This window comes from Empidonax traillii, unplaced genomic scaffold, assembly GCF_003031625.1.
Source record: "Empidonax traillii isolate 1590-97213 ecotype Southwest subspecies unplaced genomic scaffold, ASM303162v1 scaffold743:size316770, whole genome shotgun sequence".
NCBI classification, from domain to species: Eukaryota; Metazoa; Chordata; class Aves; order Passeriformes; family Tyrannidae; genus Empidonax; species Empidonax traillii.
In genome coordinates this window covers 152,142-170,433 of record NW_020955936.1, presented here as the reverse complement: position 1 = coordinate 170,433, position 18,292 = coordinate 152,142, and the positions used below count along the sequence as shown (strand labels likewise).

Below are 18,292 nucleotides of genomic sequence, written 5' to 3'. Positions count from 1 at the left end.
CATTCATTACCACCAGTGACAGTAGATAATACTGCTAGTTGCTCATCAGAACTTTTGTTTTTCTTACTCTTTCTAGCTTAATTTTGTTGACTAGATTCTCACCATGAAAATTTTTTACATTCTTGTTCATTTTCAAAACTATCCAGAAATGTCAGCACTTTTATCTCCCACTGTGTCTTCATGCCTCAAAAATTCATAAACTCCACCAACATGTTACATTTTTAAGCTTTTAAAGTGGTTTTGATGCTGTGAAGTAATCCTGCAGTTCTTGAACTGGAAAAGTTACTACATGTAAAGTTGTAGTTAATTTCCATTACAGATCTGCCAAAATGACTGTAAAAGGATTAAATTATTTAACAGGAATATTCTCTGTAAGGTGACAGGTATCCACCTGTCACCAAATCCTGTCTGGTACCAGTTATAATATTGCTTAATATTCACCTTATTAATGTACAAATCTCCTAAAATAAGTACTGCCAAAACTGAGAGGTTATACTTTGTTCCTCAGTCAAGACTCAGAAGTGATTGTTATATATTGCTCAATTACTGAGATGATTATGAAAATCAAAACATCTCATGATATATTTGCTAATCTATTTGAAAGCATCATTTGAAAGTAAATTCATTCACACCCATTGAAACGTAAAAGAACTTACACAAAAAATTTGGGTGCTGTATTTTTTTCTAAATGGGTCAGTAAAAGTTGTCAATTCTATTTATGTTGAAGGTAGCAAATGAAATATATGAAAATTATTTTTTCCTCAGAATCTTAAGTTATTGGAGAAATCAGGAGACACAGCAACAGCATTTAAAAGGTGCACGTTAGTGTGATTCAAAACCACAACAGATATTACTCATATGCTAACAAGGTCACCTTGAATTTTATAGTCTGAAACTACTATGTATTAGCCGCAGTGACTACATATTTGCCTGTAAATCTACATGTGTACCTAGGAACATTTCCGACAGGAACTTGATTAGTTATACCATTAAATTTTTTTTAGAACATCTGTTCTAAAACAACATTTACAATCTGTCTCCCTGACACAGATTTGGTCCAAGTCATCTGCTAGTCTTCAAAAAAACTGCAGATCCAAATGCAAACCTGGAATTTGCACAGAGGGACAGTCCTAGTCAGTGGTCTGCACGCAACTAGTGTGTTTTCAACGGCAAGACAAGTTAGAAGTATGGACGTTGTATTTCATGTCAGTTTGGCCTCCACAACAGTATTCCTTTGCACATTTAATTTACTAAAAAAGATGCAGCCATAATGACTGTTTGGCAGAAAGGCTGAGACTAAAGTCTACTGATACTGTACTTGAAGTGCATATTAGAAAGAACAAACAAATATTTTACTTTTGTAAGTACATGTTACGGCTATTAAACCGAGAGAGTGGTGTTTTACACAGTATCAAAGCTGCACATGCTAACAAAGTACAATAATCTATAAGTCATGATACTTTACTGCCTGCTAGTTTGCATATTTCAGCAGCAGACCTCCAGGTGCTGGTCGACAAAGGCTGAGCATGAGACAGAGTGAGCCCAGCTGATCAAGAAAGCCAACGGCATCCTGGCTTGGATCAGCAATAGTGTAGACAGAAGGACTAAGGCTGGGATCATCCTCCCTATATTCAGCACTAGTGAGGCCTCACCTCAAAGCCTATGTCCAGTTCTGAACACTTCAATGAAGACACTGAAGTGCTGAAGTGTGTCCAGAGAAGAGCAATGGAGGTGGAGAAGGATCTGGAATGTAAATCCAGTGAGGAGTGGCTGAAGGAGCTGGGGGTGTTTAGCCTGGAGGAGAGCAGGCTCAGGGGACGTTGTCCCTCTCTACAACCACCTGAATGGACGCTGTAGCCATGTAGGGGTCGGCCTCTTTTCCCAGGCAAAAAGTGACAGGACAAGAGGAAACAGCCTCAAGTTGTACCAAAAGAGGTTCAGGATGGATATTAGGAAAAATGGCTTCACTGAAAGAGTAGTTAAGCATTGAACTAGGCTCTCCAGTGAAGTGGTGGAATCACCATCCCTGGAAGTGTTCATAAAATGAGCAGACATGGTACTCCTGACATGGTTTAGTGGACATGGTGGTATTTGCTCTAAGTTTGGCCTTGATGATCTAGGAGGTCTTTTCCAATTTTAATGATTCTGTGAATGTAACCCTCCTATGTGTCCAAATAGTTATTTGGCAAAATGGAGCTAAACAGTTTTGAGGGCAGCAAAGAAAACCGTAACTTTAAAGTGTCAGTGTTTGGTTTTGGTTTCTTTGTACTCTATGCTCAAGCAAAGTATTTTTAATTCTATAGCTGCAGAAATGGGGGTGGAAAGCAAGGGACTATCCCTTGAGCTTAATGTTCATTATTGCTACTTGCCATTTTTCTGCACCCTAAAGGAATGGGATTAAGGGAATACCCTCAGAGCATAAAGTACTGTAATACGATTGAACTAATAATCTGATTACAGAATGAGCTGTGCACTGCTCAAGACACAGTCAGTGAACAGAGAATGCATGCAAACATGCATATACATGCATATCATCATCAGAAAAACTACATCAGTACTTATGATATCACTTATTAGCAGCTTAGTCTGTAATACTCTTATTTCCCCCTACAAATCCTTTGTGTCTGACAAACATAACACACTGTCCACTGGAAAAAGATAAACAAGACCCTAATTAATCCCATCTAATTTTAGTTATGTAAAACACACATACACACTGGAAGCGTACACTTTCAACAGTGAAGTGAACAAAATGTTAAAAGGAGACTAGTCACTCTCAGCTTCCTTTAAAATTGTTCCAAAACAAGCACCAAAACAATGCTCTAGAAAAGACACAGAACTTATTTATGTTTAAGTAAGGAAAATATAACTAATTTCTCTACAGAGAAAATCACACTTTCCTGAAAATCCTACTTATTAAGTATGCACCCTGTTACAGTATTAAACAAAACAACAACAGGAAAGGCTGCTGCAAATGATAGATGTACAGTATATGTAAAAGTGTTGGTCAGTCTATTATCAGCTGCAGCATTGATAGAACTGGATATGGGCTTCTTAACCTCCATCACTATGTCTCTAAGAGCTGAATTTTAGGATATTTTGTAAAGGGAAAAAGATTTGGGGTTAGGTTTAATTTAGCTCGTTATGATTTATTTGAGGAATTAAGATCTTCTTCACTTCCACCTTAACATTAAAGGTAAAATTGCAGGCAGTCTCAAATGACACTTGGAAATCATGATATCCCAGGACAAGACAAAGAAAGTCACGAAACTGAAAGAAAATGTTTGCCCTTTGACATTAGGAGAGCTGGTGATTTTTAAAAAATCCCAACCTGACGTATTAGCTGATATAGGCCAGACTGTGTGTCATTTAACATGTATTAACTAATTAAGATAAACATCAGGGAGCTTTGGTTTCAATCCGATTACTTAAAAGGTTAAAACTCTTTTTCAGTGGAGTCAAAACTTCCAATAAAGTAAGCTTTGTCTGGATAAGAAAAAACATCATCAATTTAAACTCTTAAAAAATATAAAGAGTTGTCTGAGATTGATTCACAGTTTTATTAAATAACTCCTTATTTTAGCTGAGCAAGATGGAAATAGAAAAATTCCTGTAAAATTACTAATGCAGAGCCTAATCCAGGTTATGTATTAGAAATCTTAACAGTTTTAGCCTGTTAAAACATAAAAGCATGTAGAAAGATTACAAAACCAAGACCTTAAGATACATTCAACCCCATTGCCAAACAAAGAAGTAAAAAAGAGAAGGTTTAATTTTGGCTATTCACTCTAATTTCTTAATTTGTAGCCTACTTTTATACTTTCATTTGGGTGTTCAATTCTATCTTAATATAGCCAAAATAAGAATAACCATGCATCTTAAATGTACAGTGCTGTCAAAAGAAAAAGTGTAATAAAACCAAGAAACATGTTGAACACAAATATGGAAACTGAAGTAAGTTAGGTGGCAGTTTCTACTCCATTGAACAACTGTCACTGAGAGATAATCACAGATAATTTAGTCCCAACCAAAAGCTGATTTTGCCACCTCATAACTTACAGGTCAAGGAGCTGACAGGTAGTAAAAGTAACCAAACCAAACCAGAATCTAAGAAGAGAATGAGTAGCTGCCAACAAGACTTATGATTTCTTCAGACTCACAGAACATTGAGAGAACAGATATAAGAACTTGATTAACAGGGATTATACATCCCTGGTGAGTTTTGCATAGTTATTTATGCAGCCAGTACACCTTTACCATTATGCTACAGACTGTCTTTTGGCCACTGGCTGTGCAACAATCCAGTCTCCAGTTTTCATTCACATTTGATTCCTAGAATTAGATCAACAGCTCTTTTGAAGTAGAAAATTGAGTCAAGATCTTGACACTTAAAAAAGGCAGCTACTAGCATCCAACTTTTCTCAGACATAATTAACCATTAGCAGTTATTGACAATATCTCAAGAGCATTTGCATGCAATCACCTTCTTATCAACATAGACAGCACCTTGGATTTTAATTCCAATCAATCATGAAAGCTCTTAATTAAAATTAAATGTTGAACTCTTGATTTTTTCTTGACCTCTAAGTCCCTTCCTACCAACTTCACTTTCCCCATGTTTACCTTAATTCTCTGAGCATAACTTTACTTACGAGAATATGTAGACCCTCTATGTGCCAGACTATGCACTGACGACTTTCTAAGCTTGCTCTCTCCTGCTGCTATTTACCCCTCCTTGGTTTTTTTTGGTTCTGGTTAACTGATTTCTCCCACAGTTTCTCTCACAATTAGATAGAATAAATATGTTTTTCATGAACTGACACGCATACAGTTTCAGGATAAAAAGCAGTGGAATCAATTTGAACCAGGTCTAACTCACTTGTATCACTGAAGCCAAATTTCCTGTTTGAGTCAACAGAGCAAGACCACTGTTGAATCTAGAAATTATAGTGCCAAAGGCTATAGCAACATGATGAACACTTTTGTTTTCTTTTCCAACCAAAGCCTCTGCTGGTCAAAAACTGTGTTATTGTAAAAACACTGCTTTTGCATCATGTTCATGACCATCAATGGGGCCTTGAGATAGCATCAGAAATAAAAGACAGATATATCTTCTTTGAAACCTGAAGATGAGCTTGTATGAGCATTTCATTACATGTAGTCACTGTAACCTAACATCATACAGCATAGTAGTGAAAATAGAATTAGAAATGACAAATGCACAACTTTAAGGATATCAGATGCACTAAAAAAGCTTGCTCAACCAAAAGCCCATGAACAGACCTAGCACCAAATGCAAATCCTATATTTTCCCCTAAATGCAGAAAAAAATATTTCTTTGCAATGGAAACAAACATACATTTCTGCATTACTGCTAACCTACTGATGTCACGTCAAAGAAGTAACAGCCAAACTAGTACATAAAAGAACACCTGCATATTTAAGGATTCCACTGAGGAAGGAAGTTCCCACTGAGCAGCATGTGGGAAAGAAGTGTCTTCATTTTACTATGGTTATGATCAGAAATGCTTATTTCTTTGTCGACATTTACAGGCTTTAACATGCAAATAAAAATCCTGAAAAAACCCCAATGGAAACAGTTTTATAACAACCATATCCTTTTATAACAATCATATCTTCTCAGAAACAAAATGTACTATAAATCATCATAATCACAGGAAGAATATCTCCATAGAGTTTTCATTATCTCTTATGGGTTTTGTAATTTTAGTCATCAGTTTGGAGTCAGAAATCTTCTACTTCTCCAATAGATAAAAAGCTGGCATTACTGAGAAAAGATTTTTTACCTCTGCTTCTTCCTAAAGAGACCAAGTAACTTGGAAATCTGATAGCAAATTAAAATAATCTGCTCAGCATAATACTATAAGCATATCTAGAAGATTCCTTTGTGTTTCCTATTCTTCATAATTTTGTAGTATTTCAATTAGAATTTTTAGAAATACTTCATTAAGAGATTAAGTAGTCCTTATTACTGCAGCAACTTAAGAGACAGTGATTTTATCTTAGACTTAAAAATTCTATATGTAGAATAGTATCACAATATATTATTCCTCATTTAATAGGAAAAAATTGATATTTTCTTTAACTCTTTTCAAAAACCTACTAGGAATAGTTAGGTTTTATGTATAGTTCTACATCCATTCATTCAACTCTTAAAAGAGCCTTTAGCTACTAGTTTGCAGCAAAATTTACAGAGGTGAAGAAAAACCAATGAATGAGATAATTCGTAATAATAGTTAATTTCTCACTATATTCACATAACTGAAAACTACTGAATTATGTTCATATCACTGACAAAGCTCAACATGAACATATTCTTATGTCAAGTGTACCTTGCTAGTAGGTCCTTTAAGAACTAGTTAGAAGATCAATTCATTTAAATTACCTAATAATAGAGGATGAACATGTAATAATTTAGAATAGCTACGGAATCTCATAAATCACACCTGATACAAGAACTTGGGGGCTAGAACACAGGTATACATCCTGATATTGGAGTAAGGACCAGCAGATTATGGCAAAATGAACTTCAGTGATTCTATTTAGTCAAAAGCAGCTGTACTAAATCTGGAGATGACAGTACAGTCTGACAGTGCTGCGAGAGACAAGTCTTGCATCCTCACTTTTCCCCTATTCCTCCTGTTTTTGATGTACTTCCATCCTTCCAGCCCTCCGTAGTGCAGTTTCTGCACCCTGCCTCAGTGTCCAGGATACAACATCCATACGATCTCAAGATTAAAGATTTACTGAGTTAAACAGCTTCGGGTTTTCCCAAGATAGTTTTCAGACATTTTAGCGAGCTTTTATGCTCACATGCAAAGTAAGCAACACATATCTGTGGCCAGAACTGGAGGAAGAAAAACAAGATAGAGAATTTCCCATTTCTGACCTGGAAAGTTGTTAATGAGTCTAAATCTATTTCATGCAACCTTGTCTTATTAGCATATTATAAAGAGGAAATACACTTTTCAATCATTAAATTTTAGCCTGTATCAAAGTTTCAGGATCTAGTAATTTGTACAGGGAAAAAACAAACAAGGCAAAAGATTTTTGTTTAATAAACATAAGAAAAGCAAATCCAGAGATTTAGAAGAATCTGTAGTTGGAAGTGGCAATTGTGAAAGTACTGCTGGGAATAGAGGGCAGAAAAACACTCAACTGTCAAGGAAAATACACACTAGAAAGGTCACTGTAACTTGCCCATTTTGGAACGAGGAAGTAATGTTCCCACCTTAATGGCTCCATCTGAGCTGAACTTTGAGTCGCCTGTGTATCCCTCATGAGACCATACTTTCAGAATGTCAAATTTAACCTCATTTAACCAAATGCCTATAGCTGAGCTTGTAGCTGAGCTATATATGGTCTCTATACAGTCAATGAGGAGAAATAGGCTTTTACAGAATGTGACTCATCTTACGTTTTAAATAAAGGATAAGACAAATTTCTCTGAGAAGTGCCTATTTCCTGACTGACTACAAAGAATCTAGGTAGGTTGTTGTAAGTACTCACACTCTGAAGAACTGCTGTCACAGAATAAGCAGGAAGGAGTTGCAGCAAAAAAAATCAAACAGAAAAAAAATCAGAAGAAAACCCCCAAATTAATTTTATTTAAAAAAAAAGTTTAACTAAGCCTTATCACCACAGACAACATCAAGCACCCTCTACAGGCCTATCTATGGAGACTAAATCATAGGAAAGCTTTGGTTGGAAGGGACCTTAAAGATCACATAGTTCCAACCCCCCTGCTGTGGGCAGTGACACTTTTCATTAGAGCCGATTGCTTTTTGCTCTGTCCAACCTGGCCTTCAACACTTCTAGGGATGGGGCATCCACAACTTCTCCGGGCAACCTGTTCCAGTGCCTCACCATCCTCACATTAAAGAATTTTTTCTTAATCTCTAACATAAACCTACTGCCTCTCAGTTTGAAGCCACTTCCCCTTTTCCTGTCACTACGTGCTCTTGGAAATAGTTTCTCTCCATCTTTCTTGAAGGCTCCTTTCAGGTACTGGAAGGCTACAATTAGGTCACTTTGATGCCTTCTCTTCTTGCTGAATAATCCCAATTCTCTCAGACTCTCCTCCTAGGAAAGGTGCTCCATTCCTCTAATCAACTCAGTGGCCTCCTCTGGATTTGCTCCAATAGATCAATGTAATTCCTGTAGAGAGGACCCCAGAGCTCCATACAGTGCTTCAGGTGGGGTCGCAAGAGGGCAGAATCCCCTCCCTCGATCTGCTGCCCACCTTGCTCTGGATGCAGCCCAGAATCCAGCAGTCAAATTAGTACCTACCTATGGTATAAATTCAGTAAGAACTTTCTCTTACATCAAAACAATTTTTATCAAGAAACAAATGCAGAATTATGATCATATAAATATTCATCCCAATTTTCACTGGCTGAGTCTACTATATCATTATTACAGTTACATATCAGCAACTTCTGGACTGCACAAGTGCAGTATTTGTAAGTGTAAACATTCCCAGAAATCATGATTTTTTGAGTTAATATAGTTAACATTAAAAGAATATGGATGATTATTACCTCTGCTTCTATTTTCTTCATTAGGAACTTTTTGGGTTCAATAGCTTTTATGGCGGGTCTTGATGGTGACTTTGGAATCTGTATAATGGTTGTTTGAATCCTGTGTGTTACTTCATTTTGCCTCCTTCTTCCTATGTGATCCTGAATATTCAACATCTTGTGTTCAGATAAATAGGTTGAAACAAAATGTTACATATGGCCCTGATACACTACCTAAATATCTCTAAAGTAATACACTCAATATATATATATATATATGTATACGTAAAACATATACATCTAGTTATCTATCTATCTATGTAATTAAGCCAGAAGGAAAACAATATTTCAGGAAGAAAGAAGAGCTTATCAAGCTTCACACCTAAGCAAACAAGAAGTGCCTTATAGGCATTTAAAGGCTTTCACTGAATTCTAGTTCTAGTACCTTTTTTTTTTTTTTAAGTGGACCACTAAAATGTTGTAAAAGCAAAAAAAATTGTTATCTTTTGTCCACAGCTACACTTTGACTTGAAAATATTCTTAGCCACGGTACTCACAAATCACAAATTTATATGAAGAAGTAGATGTTCTAAAATGCATTTGAAGTATCATTCTAAATTCTGAATAATTTTGACAACTAAGCAATATACTAAGTATGAGTTTTCAATATTTGAGGATGAAGATGTATTAATTACCATTCTCAGAAAATGGTGCATCTACATATACCATCTACATTAATAAATAATATGGTGAAAGAAGTACATCGGTAAAGAAAACCAGTTTGTGTTCAGTGCCTTATAGGCATTTAAAGGCTTTCATTGAATTCTGCCTCAGAGTTAGATGCAGTGCACCAGGAGGGTCTCATCAGTGCTGAGAGGTAGAATCCCCTCCCTTACCTGCTGCCCACTCTGCTTTTGAGGCAGCCCAGGACATGTTTGGCTTTCTGGGCTGTGAGTGCACGTGGTCAGGTCATGTCCAGCCTCTCACCCACCAGCACCCCCACGTCCTTCTCGCCGGGGCTGCTCTTCATTTGCCCATCTCCCAACCTGGATTGGTACCAGGAGTTGCCCTGACTCAGGTGCACCACCTTGCACTTGGTCTTGTTAAAGTGCATGAGATTCCCATGGACCCACTGTGCAAGCTTGTCCAGGTCCCTCTGGATGGCATCCTGTCCTTCAGGGGTGGCAACCACACCTCTCACCTTGGTGTCATCTGCAAATTTGCTGAGGGGGCACTTGGTCACTTTGTCATTGATGAAGATACTAAGTAACAATACAGACCCCTGAAGGGCACCATTTGTCACTGATATCCATCGGGACTCTGAGCTGTTGACTGCTACCCTCTGGGTGTGACCAACAAACCAATTCCTTACCCACCGAACAGTCCACCCACCAAATCCATGCCTCTCCAATTTAGAGAGAGGTATGCTGGGAGGGACCTTGTCAAAGCCTTTACAGACATTCAGATAAATGACATCTGTAGCCCTTTCCTTGTCCATTGATACAGTCACCCCACCACAAAATGTCACTGGGTTGGTGAAGCTGTGCTGGCTGTCACAAATCACCTCCGTGTCCTCCACGTGCCTTAGCACAGTTTCCAGGAGGATCTGTTCCATAACCTTTCCCAGCCCAGAGGTGAGGTTGACAGGTCAGTAGCTCCCAGGGTCCTCCTTTCTACCCTTTGTAAAGATGGGTACAATGTTTCCCTTTTTCTATCCCCTGGGATTTCACCTGACTGCCATGACTTTTCATACGTCATGGAGAGCGTCTTGGGAACTACTTCAGCCCATTTCCTCAAAACTCCCGGATGAATCTCCTTGGGTCCCACAGAATATGAGGACTTCACTCATGTCCAGTGGGTTACTCAGCCTTTTTATTTTTAAGAATTGCAGTGAATTGAATCTTCCCCCCAACCAGCATAAAAATAATGTGAGAATCCTGTTCATCTTGATGAACCTTAGCCTTGGACCTTAGCCTCTGAATGAAACGTGGGATTAATATTTTCTAGGAATAAAATAGTAATGAAAGACTGAGGATGGATCGAAAATTACATAATGTAACAGGAAAGAAATGCAAGCTGTAATGCCAACACACTTTCTATGGTTTATGTAGGAGTATTCAAAGAACACAGAAGAAAGAAAATTCCAAATGGGGATTTAAGAAATCACTGCTACGTAATATGGCCTGATAAACTAATTTAACTCTCTTCTTACAACACATTTTACTGCTGATTATACTTATACTGAATATACTTATATATTATACTATACTTAATAATGAATATTAAAATCACTAAGACAACAAAAATACTGTGAATGTCTCTACAGAACACCAACCCTACATGCCTAACTCGAAAGGAATCTTAGTTTTCCTGCCAATATTCATTAATAATTTTTGGCAACTTCTACATTCTGTTCAATTTTACTTCTCTAATCAAGTTTATAACCTGACATGTGGAATGCACATAACTGCAGATGAAACTGCAGCCTTGTTTACGATCTGAAGGCTAGGAAACTGGTTTAGAATGAGCAGCTCAGGAACCATGGAGGGCATAACCAGCCAGAAGATTCATGTTTATTACTGTTTACTAATTGCAATCAAATAAGATAAATCCTAACATATACTTAAACATATGTTTTAATATGTAAAAACAATTAATCTTGTTTCTTCTAGTTGCAGTATTTCATATTTTTACTGACAGTAAAAAAAATTCCTATTATTGTTTACCATAAAATGGCATACATTAAATCTCTTATAAATTAAATATTAGTTAAGCTGTTCATCCATTTAAAATTCCTAACATAGTTTCCCTGATGTGTGGAAAGAAATACTAAGTGCTTGCAGTTTTAACTTCATTGTCCATCAGGCCAAGGTCAGGGACCTACATGCTCATGAAATGAAACAGATGAGGGAGAAAGGGGGAAGAGAAATACTTACAATTTTAATTTCAAGGAGTGATAAGAATGATGCTCTTGTTTTTGAGCAATTCTTATAACTACTTTGCTTTCGACAGAACACCAATTTCCTTACTGAAGATAGGATACAATTTTTGTGAAAGATGGACAAATTGAATGTGCTGGCAGACTTAATTTTGCTTTCTGAAGTGCTTTTGAACAGAAATGATGGCTTTTTCATTATGGCAATGACATAGAGATTTTTGAGTATGTGTAATTACATAAATTCAAGGGCTGTTGCATTGTAATTAGACATCTATTTATAATGAAAATTCCTGTAACTTGATTTTTTTCTATCTCTGTCAGGATCTAGTGTCTTGTTTTGATGTTTTCATCTGTTATTAAACAGATCAAAAACACAAGCAAAAATCCCTCTCTGAATGCCTTTAACTTTCCACTGAACAAAGAAAGTAAATAAAAATAATTTCCCAAAGGCTGTAATCAAGCCAAAAAGTGATATGTAAACAGAAACTTCACGCATAACTGTAATGGAAAAGAGGTTTTATGAATCCAGAACCAGGCTAAAATCTAAGCTGTGTTTCCCAGATCCTCTAAATTTAAAATAGGAAGGGTGTGATTCATCATTTCAGATCTAAAGTACTACCAAGCATGCTAAATAAGACTGAGAGTGAAAATCACTGTAGCATTTAATGAATATAGACTCATAGTCTCAAAGAAAACGGCATCTACAATGCCTAGACAATCAGAGGTGGTTTAAAGTAGGACATTAATAAATACTCACATAGAAAAAAAAAAAATCTGCATTTCTCTCTAATTCTTTGTACAGACCTTCTATTATTTAATACTGGTAATCCTATTCTTTCATAATCTTCTCAGTCTCCTGAAAGTGTATTATGATGAGTTTTAAATTACTTTAATAACATTGTAAACATATAAAAACACGGTGAAAGAAAAATGCTAAATTAAATGCTTACTGTGTTCAGTACACAAACATAGGAAAAACTGTTCAATCTGACAGAGGAATAGCGTTAAACACTAAAATATCTGAACCAAATTAGATAAATGAGTTCACTGCACTAATAAGGAAAATAGGATCAGTATGGATTGGGATTTCTCATCTAAGTAGGAAAGCACAGGATTTCTAAGACTATAATACTGACAGGGGCACTAGGACGATGACAATGCCAGCGACATACTGTGGAGACCAGGAAATCTAAGAGCAAGAAGCAAACAATCATGTCAAACAACCAGGTAAATTCCACAGGGCTGCACTGCTGAAGCAAAAGTTTACAATATTATAATGGATTATTTCAACGAATTCAGTCAGGAAATCCACAGCTTAGTGTCAGCAGCAAACTTGTTGAGGGTGCCCTCAATTCCACTTTCAATGCCACTGACAAAGGTATTACACAGTGCTGGCCCCAATATGGACCCCTGAGCACACCACTTGTCACTGGTCTCCACTTGGACATCGAGCCATTGACTGCAACTCCTTGAGTTCAACTATCCACCCAATTAAGATATTCAAGACTGATTCCTGTTCTTATGAGTCTCCAAAGGTTCCTGTGTCCCCATGAAATTTGTTCCTTGGGATGTGGTGATTTTAAGTATAAACCATCCACTGATCATACTGATTTGTTTACCCTTTATAACTGGAGCCTTTACTGATGATTTGAAGTTTCCATAGTGTCTAATACAATATATTTATACTAAATATTATTTAAATATGAAGTGAATTTCATTTTTTTCTGAAGAAATAGAATTGGAAAGACTGTGGGTCTGTGACCTTCTTTTTGAACAACTCTATGGGTCTGATATGATTAAAACCTCTGCTGTTAAGGGAAGAATGATTATACCAGGATTACTTGGTATAAAATCTGTGTTTACATTCTGTTCCTTCTGTGTATCGACTTTCATTTCTTTTTATTCTAACTCAGAGAATTATAAGAAGATAACCTAAATTTATTAGTCTAAATTTTCATCTAGTTTAAATCAGTATAAGTCACTTTGAGACAATGCAGCCAATCTGTTCTGTTGGGTTTAAAAAAAGAAAAAAAAAAGACCTTACAAAAAGCATGTCTATTTTTGGAAGATATTTAAATAGAAAATACTTTGCTTCCTCAGGTATAAAAACCAGATATACTTAATAGAATAATAATTTGTTGCAGATTTATATTTGTAATTTATTATTATGGCTTCTTTAAAGAATAATTCCATATATTTATCATATTTTTCCATTCTTTTGCTTGATTAAAAAATTATGTATTTTCTTTTGTTCTTTATCTGCCTTATCCGTGCTCACTTCCTTGTGTTCCATTCTGAGAATTACTTCCCATCTATAAATTACTTGTTAAATGGTCCCTCTCAGAAATCTAGTGACACAATTCAAATCTTGTTATTGATGCACAAAGGAAAGACAATGCTATTAAACTGATTCTAACAATTAAGTAAGACTCAGTGTTAGTCATGGAGTCATAGAATCTTTTCATTGGAAATGAACTTTAAGTTCATGGAGTCCAGTAACTGTCTGAACCAGCAGCAAAAGCAGTACCTGTGAGATAACTCAACCTCAGGATGCCACTGATTCAGTGTGTTTCTTCTTTTTTTATTATTTGTTATTTTTCTAAGATGCTGCAGGAATCATTTTAATACAATTGTTTTGTTGGCATTTAAGATTCACTTATCTTATGGTGCTGTGGCTGTTCTGCAGCTTTTCCCATGGTGAACTGAATTAATTTGCAGTGTTGTCAGACTGCAGATGTCTGGGAAACAGAACTAGTCCTTAGCTTAGATTTAGGGTTAATGGAGGGGAACCTAGGCATATACACTAGCAACCTGCTTCGGAAAATGCTGAAATAAAGACAGGTTGCACACCTATGTTAATAATTTAGTTACTTTGGAGGTATGTTCCCTCAAAACTAGTGAGCACTTTTCATTTAGTTGTACTGATTTCCAACAGTTCCTTTTTTTTATTCTGTTACAGATCTACTACTGTTACACACATTTGAAACAGATTTTCCAACATATCCTCTGTAAGGAAACCTCCCTCTTTTTCTCTGACAGGCTCTCATGGTGCCATACTGGAGGGAAGGTATGCCATCCAGACGGATCGTGATAGGCTTGAGAGGTGGGCCTGTGTGAACTTTATGAAGGTCTACAAGGCTAAGTGCAAGATCCCGCACATCAGTCAGGGCAATCCCAAGCACAAACACAGGCTGAGCAGAGAATGGACTGAGACCAGACATGGGGAGAAGGATTTGGGGCTGTGTGTGGATGCAGAGTTCAACATGACCCAGCAACATGTGCTTGCAAGCCCAGAAAATCAACTGTGTCCTGGGCTGCATCAAAAGAATGATGTGGGTAACAGGTCAACGGAGGTGGTTTTCTTCCTCTACTCTGGTCTTGTGAGACTTCCCCTGTAGTGCTTCATCCAGCTCTATGGATACAGACCTGTTGGAGCTAGTCCAGACAAAGTCACAGAGATAAGCAGAGGGCTGGAGTACCTCTCCTTTATGGAAAGCCTGAGAGAGCTGGGGTTGTTCAGACTGGAGAAGCAAAGACTCTAAGGACACCTTAAAGCAGCCTGCCAGTACATAAAAGCTGGAGAGGGACTTTTTACACGGGCATGTAGTGACAGGAAAAGCGGTAGTGTCTTTTAACTGAGAGATTGTAAGTTTATATTCAACATGAGGGAGAAGTTCTTTACAGTGAGAGTGGTGAGGCACTGGAAGAGCCTGCCCGGAGAAGTTATAGATGTTCTCTCCTTGAAGCTGCTCAAAGATAAGTTGAAAGGGGCTTTTAGCAACCTAGTCTAGCGGAAGGTGCCTCTAACCATGACAGGGGCAGTTGAATTTGCTGATATTTAAGGTCCCTTCCAAACTAAACTATTTTATGATTCTGTGATAACAAGTTGAACTAGATGACTGTTGTAGGTCCCTTCCAACTGAACTATTCTATCAAAGAATTGCAGATCTTTAAAAGCAACCTTGCTTACATTTTTGCCGTGCATTGGCAAGCCAGCGTGGTATTAATGTCCTACCCAACTCCTTTCACGAAGCTAGTGTATAGGAGAAATCTACTGTAGACATGCAAACAAAAAGAAAATGTAGAGGGAATTTTTGTAATGTAAATGTAATGGCCAGTCTTCGTGAACGAAGAACCGGGGAAGGTCTTTACACCTTCCAGCCTGTGCATTGGATTTTTTTAGGTGAGACACAGTGTGCGCGGAACTGAGCCCACCCTTTAATCCTGAGGTTCATCTGCCAAGCGAGCTTGGATGGTGGCAACGAGGTCCTCAGGACGTAGATGGATTGCCTTACAGGGCTAATGAGCTCCATCTGCCCGGTGAGTGGCCCCGACCGGGAATCGAACCCGGGTCTCAGCGTTGACAGTGCCGTGGTTTAACCACTGCACCACCAGGCACTCCCAGAGGGAATTTTTAGCTCAGTGAAGTAAGCAAAGACATTCACACTACACTATGGGCAACCAAAGTTGATCACCTCTATAAAAAAATAAAATTCCAACAACATTATAAAATGGTTTAGAAGCCTTATTTTAAAAATTCCTGCAATAAATGTTTCTGGTCAAAATAGTGAATAGATAGGGTATTTAAACAGAATCTTGTTAGGAAAATGTGATGCAGCAGAGTCAGGTACATATGCCAGATTATATTAAAGGTTTATGTGTGGCTCACATAGTCAGTAAAACAGGAACTATTTATCTAATACCTGTCATTACTGCAGACCTAACATCTGTTCTAACCACTGTAAGTTTCTGTATTAGCCAAAACTGAAGTCTGATATGTGAAAGAAGTTTGAAATAGAAAAGCATACGTTTAAGTTGCAGAAGGAGGGTAAGTACAGCTTGTTTCTAGTACAGTGTAAAATACACAATTAGGTTTTTTTCTGTTGGGTCCTGTTGAAGCTTGCATATAAGTATATATTTAGAAAATTTAAAAGTTACTTTAGTTGAAAATTCTTGGAAGATGTTCCAGGGGACATTTACCCTGTACATAATGAATGTGCCCTACTAAATAGTGTGGGACCTATAAAAAAAGACCTAATGTCACAGGCTAAGAAATTTAACAGGCTTGAAACCCACCATCCTGAACACTTAAAAACACATAAGACATTGGAATAAAGGGATCACTGAATGACAGAGTATCTGCTTGCCTGTGATTCCTAATGAAGCGATCCAAACACCACATTGCTATGTTAAATAGGATGTTCATAACCTTAAGTATTTAAAGTTCTATTATCTCCAGCAAAGAGGAACATACTGGGAGAAACACGACTAAGTGAGGTAACAGCAAGAACCTCTAGTTCCATCTCCACAAACACCAGTGTATGAGACATGCAAGTTAACTGTGCTTTGTGCCTGAGCTCTGCTCTACAACCAAGAGAACACGGACAGATTTCATTGGCACTTTGAAAAACACATTAGCAAGTACAACTTTCTGGGTAACTACAATACCAGTGGACACTGAAAGAAAAAAATAACCAACTACTTGTACATATACTGCAGACACAATCAAATGTACCTACTAAGAAACCAACTAACAAAAAAACCCTCCTCAATAACAAAGCTTAAACAAAACATAAGATTTAGAATGGAAGACAATACTATCAATGTTCACAAGGACTATAAAAATCAAAGGCATATCTATACCGGTAATACTGATTTCAGTTCAAAGAATACTATATAAAAAACCCAAACCAACCCAAAATAAACCCAGGAAGAATACAAAAATAACAGAAGGAATTCAGGCAGGAATTTTAATACAATTTAAAAACACAAGGAAAGGTATCGAAAAAAATACCATACAAATGAGAAAAACGTCTTGGAATCTGTAACTTAGAAAGGAGACAACAATGTGGGTTTATAAAAAAACAAATGATGCAATGAAAATACACCGGGATGCTATGACTCAGAAACAGTAAATTACAACGCGCAAAAAGAAATGTTAAAACTCCTCTTTTTCTCAGCCTTGCGGTGCTTATCTTGTTTATCAGGGGCTGAACATGGAGCTCTTCAGATATCACATATCAGAACTTTTATGACTGTTACCAAACCTGTGTATCAGGAAACATAAGTAACATCACTCAGTATCCCCAAAGTCTCTCGCTTTTCCTTATGATATATCCAAGGTTCTCACCACACTCAGGACAGACACAATCATATCTGCTCCCTGAAACCGTATCCTGAATTTTACCCAGTTTTTTCACTGTACTTGCTCAGGCAGAATCCATTAAATACAGACTATTGAGGGAACACTGTCAGCTACTTGTGCATTGTCAGTCTGTGGGTCTCTATCAGTCACGCTGTTCTCCTTCACACAAAAGAACTAAAAAGCAACTTTCACCAATTCTTCATTTCCCCCACTGCGCTCAACTTAGCAGAGTAATTTCATGTAAATCAAGCCTCACAAGCAGTGACTGGGAGAACCTAACAAGAAGTTTTCTTTAATAAGCTGATTATTCTGTAAATGCTACAGATTCTTTCCTGCCTTTTTATCGCTGTAGAATGAGTTATCAACTCCAATCAGAGGCTGAATATATGAAAAATGAACGGGTTTGATCCAGTGCAGCCATTTCTGTTCTTGTGCCTGAAAGGACTTAAATACCTTCACCTAAGGAAGCAGAACAGTTTTGTATTAGCGACCGTGTGGCTCAGTATAAATACTACACAAAGAGCACTGAAATAATCATCTTCTTGGATATGAGCCTGTTAATACCACCCTTAAAAAGCAGAACTCATAATCTAAATGATCCTCTGTGTGTTTTTCTCAGGCTGAAGCAGGATGAACATTATTACTTCTAAAAGAATGTAACGTCTCTCA

At 37.2% G+C, this 18,292-nt stretch overlaps 1 long non-coding RNA gene across 1 annotated transcript in view; it reads right to left on the bottom strand.

Moving 5' to 3' along the window:
* Positions 1-8,528: 8,528 nt before the first annotated feature.
* Positions 8,529-18,292, bottom strand: part of LOC114066152 — a 39,649-nt gene continuing 29,885 nt past the window's right edge. The window contains exon 4 of the long non-coding RNA XR_003573124.1: positions 8,529-8,702. This is a non-coding gene — a long non-coding RNA (uncharacterized LOC114066152). The remainder of the gene's footprint in view (positions 8,703-18,292) is intronic.